Raw genomic sequence first — 12,245 nt, forward strand, 5'->3', positions numbered from 1 at the left:
TCATTCCTAGTAGTGTACATCCTGTGGATTTGGACAAATTTATAACAACATGTATCCACCACTATAGTATCATATACAATAGTTTCACTGTTCTAAAATCAATTATCTTTCTAAAAGATTAAGTGATTTTAAAAGACCTTTAATATTTACTCATATATTTGCTATTTCTAGCACTTCATTCCTTTCTGTAGACCCAAATATCCACTTGTCTTCATTTTCCTTCTGCCTGAACAACTTCAACATATTTTTGTAGGACAGACCTGCTGGTAATAAATTTTCTCAGATTTTGATGGTCTGATAGTCATTCATTTGCCTTTATTCTTTAAAGATGCTATCACTGGGTATAGAATTCTGTTGACAGTTTTTCCTTTCAGCACTGCATGGTTTTGACAAGAAGTCTTCTGTCATTCTTATCTTTGTACCTCTGTATATAATATGTCCTTTTCTTTGCTTCATAAATTCCTCTCTTTCTCACTGGTTTTCTTTAATTTGATTATGATGTAGCTTGGTGTAGTTCCCAATGTTTCTTCTACTTGGGATTTTTTGAGCTCTTTGGATCTGCAGGTTTATAGTTTTCATCAAATTTGGAAAATATTTTGCCATCCTTTCCAACAATAGTTTTTCTGATCTCCAATCCTTCTGAGACTTCAATGACAGGTATGTTAATTAATCTGAAAATTGTCCTACTACCACTGAGACGTTTTCCCCCAGTCATTTTTCTTACTATGCTTTAGTTTAGATCTTTTTTTTTTTGCTATGTCTTCAGATTCACTGACACTTTCTCTTCTGTAATATCTAATCTAATCTGTTTATCCCATCTAGTGATATTTTATTTTAGATGCTGCATTTTCATCTCTAAATATTCCATTTGTGTCTCTTCTATTCCTTTCATTTCTCTGCTCATGTTATTCAGGCTTTTAAAGTTTGTATATCCTTGAACATATTTAGAAGATTTATAATAGCTGTTTTAAGGTCTTTGTCTAATTCCACTAACCCTCTCATTTTCAGAATTGTTTCTATTGACTGATTTTTTTTTCCTTTTCATATATCTGTGTTCCTTCACATGTCTAGTAATTTTTTTTTTGGATGGTAGACTTTGCAAATTTTATATTATTGGGTGCTTGATTGTGCTGTATTCCTTAAAGACTATTGAATTTTGGGACGCCTGGGTGGCTCAGTCAGTTAAGCGGCTGCCTTCGGCCCAGGTCATGATCCCAGGGTCCTGGGATCGAGTCCCACATCAGGCTCCTTGCTCAGCAGGGAACCTGCTTCTCCCTCTCTCTCCCTCCACTTGTGATTTAAAGTAAAATCTTTAAAAGAAAAAAAAAAAGACTATTGAATTTTGTTTTAGCCCCTGTATTAGTTTCCTACTGATTCTGTAACAAACCATCACAAACTTAGTGACTAAACCAACAAAACTTTTTTCTTGTAGAGTTCTGGAAGACTTACGAGGCTAACATCAAGGCACTGGCAAGTCTATCTAGCTCCTCCTAGAGAATCCATTTCTTGCCTCTTCTAGCTTCTGGTAGCTGCCAGAATTCCTTGACTTGTGGCTGTATCACTCCAATATCTGTTTCCATCAGTACTTTGCCTTCTCCTCTTCTAAAGTGAAATCTCCCACTTAGGCATCATCCAGATAATCCAGGATAATGTTCCCATGTCAAGAGCCTTAATATAATTATATCTTCAAAGTCCCTTTTTTTTTAAGATTTTATTTATTTATTTGAGAGCGAGAATGAGAGATAGAGAGCACGAGAGGGGAGAGGGTCAGAGGGAGAAGCAGACTCCCTGCTGAGCAGGGAGCCCGATGCGGGACTCAATCCTGGGACTCCAGGATCATGACCTGAGTCGAAGGCAGTCGCTTAACCAACTGAGCCACCCAGGTGCCCCTCAAAGTCCCTTTTTTCATCTAAGGTAATATTTACAGTTTCTAAGGATCAAGGCCTATATATCTTTGGGAACCATTATTCAGCCTACCACAGTGCCCATTTAAGTACTTAAATTTAATCCTTACAATGCTTGCCTTTAAGTTTTATTATGGCAGCTCCAGAGTCACCTGGGGCTAATTTAACCCCACTGATAAGGTACGACCCTTCTAAGGACTCTACCAAATGCCCTAGAATAACAAGCTAAGGCTTGTGGGAATACAAACTATTCTCAGTCCTGTGTGAGCATCAGAAATTTTTCAGACTATTGCTTTCCAGTAGTTCTTTCTAAGCCCCAAGTATTTTGCTCTCATACCTGCACCTTTTATACTTAGTAAAAAATTAGCTGTAGATCTCAGGCTCTCATTCTCTCTCTCTCTCTCTCTCTCTCTCTGTCTCTCTCACTTGCTTGCTCCCTCAACTCTATTCCTCAAATTTTAGCTGCCCCAACTACCCTGAATTTCAATCTCTGTCTCTTCAACTCAGTGAGGCCACTAATCCTGTTTCCATTCCCCTTTCAAAGAGTGAACTGGGACAATCATTGGGCCTCCCATGTCTATTTCCCTTCTCTTAGGCATCACAGCCCTGCACTGCCTATTGTCCAATGTCTGGAAATCATTAGTTCATATAATTTCCCAATTATAGTTGTTTACGGTAGGAGAGAAATTCCTGTTGCAGTTCATCTTTCAGGATAGGAAACAGAGGACTCTAGGAATTGGGCCTTAAATAGTCAATAAGAAAAAGAAAGGCTCGTTGCGTGACATAAGAGTCTAAACCAGCACCTTCCAACCTTACAAATGGCAGACGCACTATGACCAACAGCCACAGGTACAAAGGTGGCAGGTAATCATTTGCATGATTAGATAAATCCCTTTAGCCCAGTATTATTTCAGCTTAATACCTTGAAGCTGAAAACATGCCCTTTTGCCCGTGATATAAAGTACTAGCAAAACTGATATTGTTATTTTCTTTTGAACTAACTAATCCTAGGAAGCAGATCTGAGAAGATAATCTAGAGGAATTTTTAAAAAATTTTAACAACTATAATGTGCATACAAAAAAGTACATGTCCTAACTATAGACAGCTTAGTACATTTTCACGAACTGAACACATATATGTTGCTAGCACCAGGTTAAGAACGTCCACTCTGGGCATCCCAGAAGTCCCACCCATGATCCCTTCCCACTTCCTCCCCCTGCCAATGAGAGCCATAATCCCGACTTCTAACAACATAGATTAGTTTTGCCTGTTTTTGTGTCTTATACATGAACTCATAATTATGTATTCTTTTGTGCTTGTGGGATTCATCTATGCTGTGTATAGTTGTAGATCCATCATTCTCACTGCTGAGTCATTTTCCATGACGCCAGTGCAACACAAATTTATTTTCCTTTCCATTGTTGATGAACATTTGAGTCTCCAATTTAGAGGTATTACACATAGTGCTGCTATGTACATTCTTGTGCACGTCTGTTGGGGAAAATACATATACATTTCTAAGGGCGTTGATCAAGGAATGACATTTCTGGTCAGAATGATATTTCTGGTCTATATATAAATACGTATATTTAGCCATAAGAGATACTGCCACCCAGATTTTCCAAGGTGCTTATAATGTAGGTCACTTTTAAAACCCAGCAGTCTGTTTCAAACACCAGAGAAGCAACTCCAGGCTCATGTTCCCTCGGAAGTAAGAGATCAGTGTCAACAGGTAAAACCAAATTTCCATTTCCTTAGCCCAGACCCAAGTATTATTTCCTCTAGGTCATTAAGAGCCATAACAACACATGATCATTGCTCACTAAGTTAAATAACTGAAAATGAAACAAACTTAACAATTTAAAACACCACAGTTGAGATTTGTTAGCCCTTTGTTTTATGGCAGCAGAATCCTTTTCATCTAAAGCACTTTTCTACAAAATCTTCATATATAATTCCTGCAAAAGCCAGGGAGTTCTGGAGACAGCTTTTTGAAACCACAGGGCTTTAAGAGCCCAATTTGAAAATACTGCTGTGGTCTATCCCCTTCTGTTTTAGAATAAGGAAATTCCCAAGGGGGGAAAAATGCCTTCATGGGTGGTGAGCTAGGTGGTGAGAAAGCCAAGGATTAGAACCCAACTTCCTCCTAACCTCCAGTTCAGCACGCTAGCCTCATCCTACTCAATGGAATTGTTACCTGGACTCAAACACTGTGATAATCAGATTCCCGCCCAATCCAAAGCAAGTGTAAATAGATTCAGGGAGAATCAGATACCTTTGACAATCCTCATTTGGTTATTTACCCTGAAAGTTGCTTGACTCACATAGAGCAATGTATTCTTCTACAAAGGAAAAGAACCCTCTCCACCAGTAAAAGAGGGGGATCCCAAAACTACTACACCCAGATGCTAGTTCAAAGAAAAATATATTTACTGATTATGAATGTGGACAACTGAATACCGAATGTGAACAAAATTTATGACCTTCCTAAAGTCTACTGGAAAATAAGCAATGTGTAAATGTGCCCTTCCAGTGTGTGTATCTACTTCCAACTAGCAGAAGATTGGGCTTTTGAATCTGACCCAAATATTTCTTCGGAGTGTTGGGGAAAAAAATGCGATTTGATTTTTTTCCAAGCAATTGACTTTCGATCTGATTTCTAAAGACCTAGAAATCTTGTACATCAAATGGCTCCTTTAAAATTTTGCAAAGACTCAAAGCTGAATTCAATTTTCTCTTGAAGAACATATGGACTTTCAAATAGACAAGGGAGGAGGTGGCTGGCAAAATATGTTTTCAGTTTTAACACATTGAAAAAACAAAAACAAAAACAAAATAAAACAAAAATCATGGCTGGATTTGCCCTGGCCCATAATAATGACCATTTTTCCTGTCACTGATGACTACAAAAGTTTTTCCTATTATTTTATATGAAATAATCATTCTTTGTACTAATTATACTTGAGCAGTTGCAGGAAATGGGCTGATTTTACAAGGCAAGGCAAGCCTCAGATACAATAAACAGTTCCTCATAGATCATCTGGAATAAAGACTATTTCCAGAAACTGACAAAGGTAATTCCAGATTAGCACCAAGGTGCTGATTCTAAATCTCAACAGAGAATCTGGGTTTAACTAAGAAGGAAGAGGGGGGAGAAGGAAAAGGAAGAGGAAGGTCGGGAAAAAAAGAAGAAATTCTAGAACTATTATACCAAATCAGTGAATTAATGAGTCCAAAACTGGCTCTCTGGACTCTGGCATCAGAAAGATTCTGTTTTGTTACTGAATTTGCAGTTTTTGCCAAAATGCATTTTTTTGGTTTTGGGTTTTTTTTTTCCCCCCTAAGGAATAAATGCATGAGGGCATTTACCAGAACCCAAGTGATCCAACCTCTTAGTTATCAGTTTTTCAAGCATGTATTTATCCAAGAGTGTTAAAAATAATTCTTCCTATCCCTGCTATAGCCTTGGCACACATTTAGCCCCATCTCCTCAACGTTTCAGAGAGACAAACTTGATCTAATGATGAAATCAGGATCCTGCCCCCTAGGTAGCTAACTGGGGGTTATGCACATGGCATGAAATTGGAGATGACTAAGTGAGTTCATGTTGTGAAAGGAGGAAGGAGGAAGTCCTTCCAACTGAACTGGGATGAAGGGGCTGAGACCAGGGCTGCCTCATTATGAAAAGGGCCTATAATTTGTTGCATGATCCAGCCCCTACCTGACTCTCCCAGTCCCGCGGCTTAGTCTAGCATTATCCATCCAACAGTCCCCACCCTACCCTAGGGGATTTAGTCATACCGAAGCCCCCTCTGGCTTCTGGAACGTGCTATGCTCTTTTATGCATCTGACCCTGAGGGTGTCGCTCCCTCTCCCTCTTCCTTTCTCCCAAACCTGCTATTCCTTGTTTGAAGACATCAGCTCTAGTGCTATCCTAGACAGAACTAATCAGTCCCTCCTAATACTAACAAAAATGCTAACCTCTGTTTACTATTAAACACATCTATGGATCAAGTACTATTCTAGGCATTTAACTCAAAACAACCCGCCTGTGAGTTATGGTTAGGATTCTCAATTTATAAATGAGGAAACTGGCATATGTTTAAGAAGGGAACTGTAAGAAAGAAGAAAAAGGCAACTAAATGTATAGGGAGAAAGAATGAGTGACCCCCCAACATGATTTATGAATTAGATCCCCCAAGTGATTTCAGTGCTAGTCACGCCACCATTATAGCATCCTTCTTCTGATGCTTCTCCATCTGCTGTAGTCTGAATGTTTGGATCCCCCAAAACTCATATGTTGAATTCTAATCCCTAAGGTCATGATATTGTGAGGTGGGGTCTTTTGGGAGGTAATTAGGTAATAAGGACAGAGCCCTCATGAATGAGATTAATGCCCGTAAAAAAGGATCAAGAGAACTCCCTTGTCACCTCTACCGTGCGAGGACACAGCAAGAAGGCAGTAATCCAGGAAGAGGGCCCTTATCAGACAGGGAATCTGCCAGTGTCATGATCTTGGACAACCTCCAGAACTCTGAGAAATAAATTGTTGTTGTTTATAAGCCACCCAGTCTGGGGTATTGTGCTACTGCAGCCCAAGTGGACTAAGGCATCATCATCAAGTATTCAATGAACTGTAAATACATCAGATATGTTGATCAGAAGTCTAACTCAAAGAGAAGAGAATCCACTCCAGTTGGTTTAAGCATAAAGTAATTTTGTAAAAGATACTATGTGGTTCATTAAATCTCTACAAAATCCAAATCACCACATTATGTATGCTACATAATCCAGCACAGATGCAGCTAGGTAAAATGCATCTAGAAAAACCACTCTAGCCCACCATGAGACTATCCTAGAGGAACCACTACTGCCCTGAATGCATGTATAATACCCTGGATTGGGTGCTAGAAATGCCACATCAGCTGCCCTAGACACCTCCCCACCAAACTTTTAGAAATGCTGGTCTCTTCATGGCATATTGCCCCTTCCCTTCGCTTACTTTCACCTCCAAATCTGGGGGTCTTTTGACTAGCAGATCCTAGATCATGTGCCTACACCATAGCTACAAAGTAGTTAGAACAATGCTGGTTTTGGTTCTCCAGGCTCTATAATAAAAGAAATTAATTTCCAAGTGGGTTGGAATGAGTTTTGAAGCAACAAACAGCTTTCCATCTTTAGTAGTTACCAAGTAAACAGATAAAAATTCAAGAGATGTGGGGTAGGGGCTTGACTGTCTTCTAAAGCAGGGAAAGGTGTCCTCAAAAAGAGGACAGAGGGCTCCAAAGACGGTAAATACTCAAGGGATAATAACAAGGTCATTCTCCTGGTGGTGGTGGCCTGGGAGAGGAGGGGATAAACCGACTTGAAGAAAAGGCTAACGTGACAGCAGCCATTTCTAGGCAGTGTATCTATTTCAATTAATTAATATTCATTTTTACACTGGAGCTGCCCAGCTTGTCTCTTCAAGCCATTCACAGACAAGCTGAGGCCTAACAGGAAAATGGAATAATCCAAGCAGAGATGAAACTGAGAGAAGCAAAAAGTTGTATCCTAGATAGAAAATGCTTTGGAAAACAGAAACACACACTGTTTATAACATTCTCAACATCAGTGGCACACACGACAGCTAAAATACACAATACTCAGGAAACTCATTCTAAAAACACACTGTACATTAAGTGAGCTTGGAGGAACATGAAATGATATCAAATTGATAGGTAATTGATGAAAACAAGTTTTTGGCAAACTAACATTTCAACACATTGGTCCTTTAAAGAACCGATGTGTCCACTTGTTTTTAGGAAATTGCTATTAAGCCAATTAACCTAGAACTATTAGCCCAAACACCTCCTCCTCAGACCAGCCAATCCCTCGCAATTACATAATTGTTGTGTTTAATTCATGACACCTAGCCTTCCCTGAAATTATTTTAGTCATTTTAGTTTGGGGTTGTATTGTCTGTCTCATCTCACCAGAAAGTAAATTCCGTAACATGTCTTACCCCACACCTCTGTATCCCTACCATCTAGAACAGTTCCCAGTACAGAGCTGGTGCCTGATAAAGGCTGTTCCCTAACAGTAGTAAGTAATGATGCTACCTTACAGAACTGTTAGTAAGATTAAATTTATCAGTATGTGTCAAGCATTTAGGAGATTATTTGGCACATAATAGGAAGGACCTCAATAAATTCTAGCTATTGTGATTTATTTTGGAACAATTCTCATATTCTTTATATTATCACATTGGTAATAAATATTCCTTCTCAAAACTTGTGCCTAATTTACCTGGATTCTAAATCTGGATTTTAGTCAGAAGACCAATGGTGGTCCCCCAGTAGCTCCACGTGGTCCACAGGCTGGTCTTTGCAACACTAATGTTTAATGTAGTGTAATAATATACATTTACATCTGCTACAGATTAATAATTTACATGTGATATTTAATATGAACCAGAATTCAAATCCTTAGTGCATCTTCAAAAATGTTGCCATCTGGCCCTCAAGTCCTGGGGAATATTTTGCTGTGAGAAACCAGAAGTGGGAGGCTTGTGGTCCAAGGGGTTTCTCTGCTTCTCTACCCCTCACACCAACAGAGGTGGCCTTGAGAAACAAGTAATTAATAAAGGTTTAAGACTTCAGGAGCAGATGGAGCTGGCCCGCTAGATGCCTTTGCAAACTTATAATTAAAGACTGCTTTGTGTGTTTGTCTACTGAATTTGCAAACCTAGAATACTGGTGCTGCAAAGAACTCCCAACATCACCTGGTTCCCCGCCCCCCGCTCCATTTTACAGATGAAGGAACAGAGAAATAAAGTGAATTAATCAAAGATACACAGACTGTTTTAAGAAGAGCCAGTTCTAGAGACAGGTTATTTCTGTAATAACATAAATTTCTAGTTTTCCTGATTTTCTTTTTGGATAGATGTGCCTGAATTTTTAAGACACAGAATTCATGAATTTTGTGTGCTGACTTTTGTGTTTTAGAGAGGCTCCGCCCACCAACAGTGGATTTGTTTGTTTGGCCATAACATTATTCAAACCCAAAGGCATGTTCAGAGAATAGGAAATATATCTCTATCCACACAATGCTGAGTCCATCATAAGGGTTTATTAAATGTTTGTGGTCTTCAACCAAACTGTATCTTTTATGGTCAGAATTTAAGAACTTACTGAGGCATATAGTCAAAATTATTTCCTAAAATAGGAAGGCTTATGTTTTAATTATCCATTCCTTTCACATAGGTGAGGAAGACAAGACACAGTAGTTAAAAGTGCTACTTGCTTCAAAGTTAGCTAGAGCTGAGTCTGAATTCCCGCTCCACCATGGGTACCAATGAAGTCACTAGAGGTTTTGAGTGACCTGTTTTCAGAGAGCAACTGGCAACTGTGTAGGGAAGGAACCAGACAAACCCACAGGGGAGGCGAGGAAACAGGTAAAGAGACCATGGCAACCGAAAGGACCAAAGGTGGTAAGTGATCATGTCATTCCCATTATCCAGGATCACCAACAATTGGCAACAATCACCCTGCCAAATCAATCCTACCAGAGGAAGGTTGAAATACATACATGAGAGAGAGAGAGTGTGCAAAAGCAGGTGGAGGGGTGAGAGAAGGAAGGGAGGAAAGGGAGGAGGGAAGGAAAGAAAGAAAGAGAATGAAAGGAGGGAGAGAGGTATGGAGGAAGAATCCTTTATTTTTTTCCTATCACCCCTAGTGTGTCTTTTGCTCCATAGATTTTATAAACCAGTGATTCTCTCAGTGTGGCTGAGAGAAGCATAAGCATCACTGGAACTTCTTAGAAAGATAAATTATTGGGTCGTACCCCACGTCAACTAAATCAGAATCTCTTGGATGGGACCCAGCAATCCGTGTCCTAACAAGCCATCTAGGTAATTCTGGTTGCACACTCAAGTTTGAGAACTAATGAGATGTGTGTGTGTGTGTGTCGTATAAGTACAAGGTGTACATAAAGTCCTGGTTCAGTTCAAATAATAAATAAATCATGTCTGTGTAACATATAAAGCAATTTGCAAAATACAACAGAAGAGAATTAGTCAAGACTTAAACTCTTAATTTGTTTTAATACCTTTATTCCATTTTCTAGGTAATAAAGCCTATGTATAATAATGGCTACATCCAAACGTATCCAATATGATGGCAGACCTGTTGAACGTTAACATTTGAAATTTTAAATCTGAATAAACCCTCTGCCACATTTTGCAGATTGCTCACATCCTATGTAGAAGCAGATTTATTGCAAATTCAAACTGCACAAGAACTTTATGGACACTTTCATATATAAAATAAATTTAGGTGTATTTATGTATATTTACATAATGTATGTGTATTTATAGATTTATAATTAGGTAACATATAAGGATTTTTCAAAGTAGCTGTTCCTCATGATGTATTTTGTAAAACAGATGGTCTGTGATTTTATTAATATAGGGGCCTTGGTTATTGCCAGATTTATTCCGTATTCCCAGGACTTCTTTGATTTTTTTCTACCTTTGCTCATGTATTTTCCTAGCCTGAAATGTCCTTCCCACTCTGTAGGTTCTACACCCAATTCTAATGTGGGAAGGGGGTTCCCCCACACCAACAAGCAATTCTCTGGACACCGGCTGGGTGTCCTAAAATTCAACTCAATTCTGACACTGTCTATCCAGAGGTGGCATCAGATCCCACAGTTTAAGGGCTCAGTCCTACAAGATCTCCCACAGTCCTGGCCCCCTCCAACCTCAGATGCCAATCTCAAGCCCAGGTGGTCATCTGTGCTTCTGACAAACCAGCTATAGAGTGGAGGTTCCAACAGCCCCCTCCTTGGACACAGACACCAGTCCCAAGTCCAGGCTGTTACCGGCTGGCTATAAACCAGAGGTTCCTAGATGCCCTCCTTAGCTGTGATTAATCTGCTAGAGTGGCTCACAGAACTCAGAGAAACATTTACCTTACTAGATCACCAGGTTTTCTGTAAAGGGATGTAACTCAGGAACAGCCAAATTGAAGAGATGTGTACAGCAAGGTAGGTGGGTAGGGACACAAGCTTTCTTGCCCCCTCCGAGGGCTCCACTCTCCCAGCACCTCCACGTGTTCACCAACCTGGAAGCTCTGAACCCCGTCCTTCTGGGTTTTTATGAAGGCTTCACCACATAGTCATGAATGATTAAATCACTGGCCACTGACAACTGATTCAACCTCCAGCCCTTCTTCCCTCCTTGGAGGTCAGGGGGTGGGAATGAAGGTGCCAACCCTCCTCTGTTGGAGGTCATTAAGAGGACCTGACTGCCAGTTGGCCTGAGACCTAGACCTGGGCAATGAGAGCCTCCTCACCCCCTCCCCTGTCCTTGGAATGTATGTGCAGCCGCCTATCCCCTTGCTCTTTTCAAGGACATAGCACTGAGACAGTGATGTGGGGTTGAGAACACCTACATGTTACAAGTGGCTAAATTCAGTTAAGGCCTCCTTATAAACTAAAAATATCATAAAATAAAAGGTTCTGGTAGACAGGTGTGGAGATCTACTCATCTTAGTGCCACTCAAGACAAGCCTCCTTTGTAAGTTCCCTTGTTTATTACACCTGCCACCTACCACTCTGGAGTGGCCTGCCTCTTCCTTCAGTCTCTCTGTGCCCTCCACATACAGGGGCCAATTTCAGATTTCACCCAGGTAAGCTCCCAAGTTTGAGAACCTACACCCTCCAATCACAAGATTGGTTCTCCTGGCAACCAGTCCGTTCTGGGTCCAAACATCACCTCATTAACACAACAAAAGATACTTTTATCACTCTCATGCTCTTGTTAAGAAATTCTAAGGGTTTTAGGAGCTTGGTGCCAGAAATGGAGACAAAAACCAAATCTATCTTTCTTATTATAAATATCCAGACTCCTTTCAAACAAGTATCTGTCCTGCCCTGCAAAGCCTCACATCATCACCTAGGTTGAAATTCCAAGTACTACACCTAATGTTCCGACCGCACCAGCTACTAGAGCTGAGGGGTTCTTAAGCAAGCAGTATCTCAGCTCTGCTAAGGTCCACAAGGAGAGAGTTGGATTATAAGGGGAATTTATGTGCTGGGTCAAATGACAGGCTGGGCACCAGATTTGAGGTGAAGAACCTAAGCGGTAAAATTCTGGCAAGAGCCTGGCCTGGGAGATCTACTGATCCATAGGCAAAGAGGCTAGGCACAACCAAATGAGTTGACCCTGGGAACCAACTGATCCCTCTGATTCCTTTGACCTGCAGGAGCCACAGGGGAGCTAACCTTTTGGGACATTGGGTTCTCTCTGGCTACACCGCTGGGCAAGTGAGATTTGTAGCTCTTGTACATGAAGAACT

This window comes from Eumetopias jubatus, unplaced genomic scaffold, assembly GCF_037043125.1.
Source record: "Eumetopias jubatus isolate StellerSeaLion01/CBP00866 unplaced genomic scaffold, mEumJub1_p1.0 scaffold_2, whole genome shotgun sequence".
NCBI lineage: Eukaryota > Metazoa > Chordata > Mammalia > Carnivora > Otariidae > Eumetopias > Eumetopias jubatus.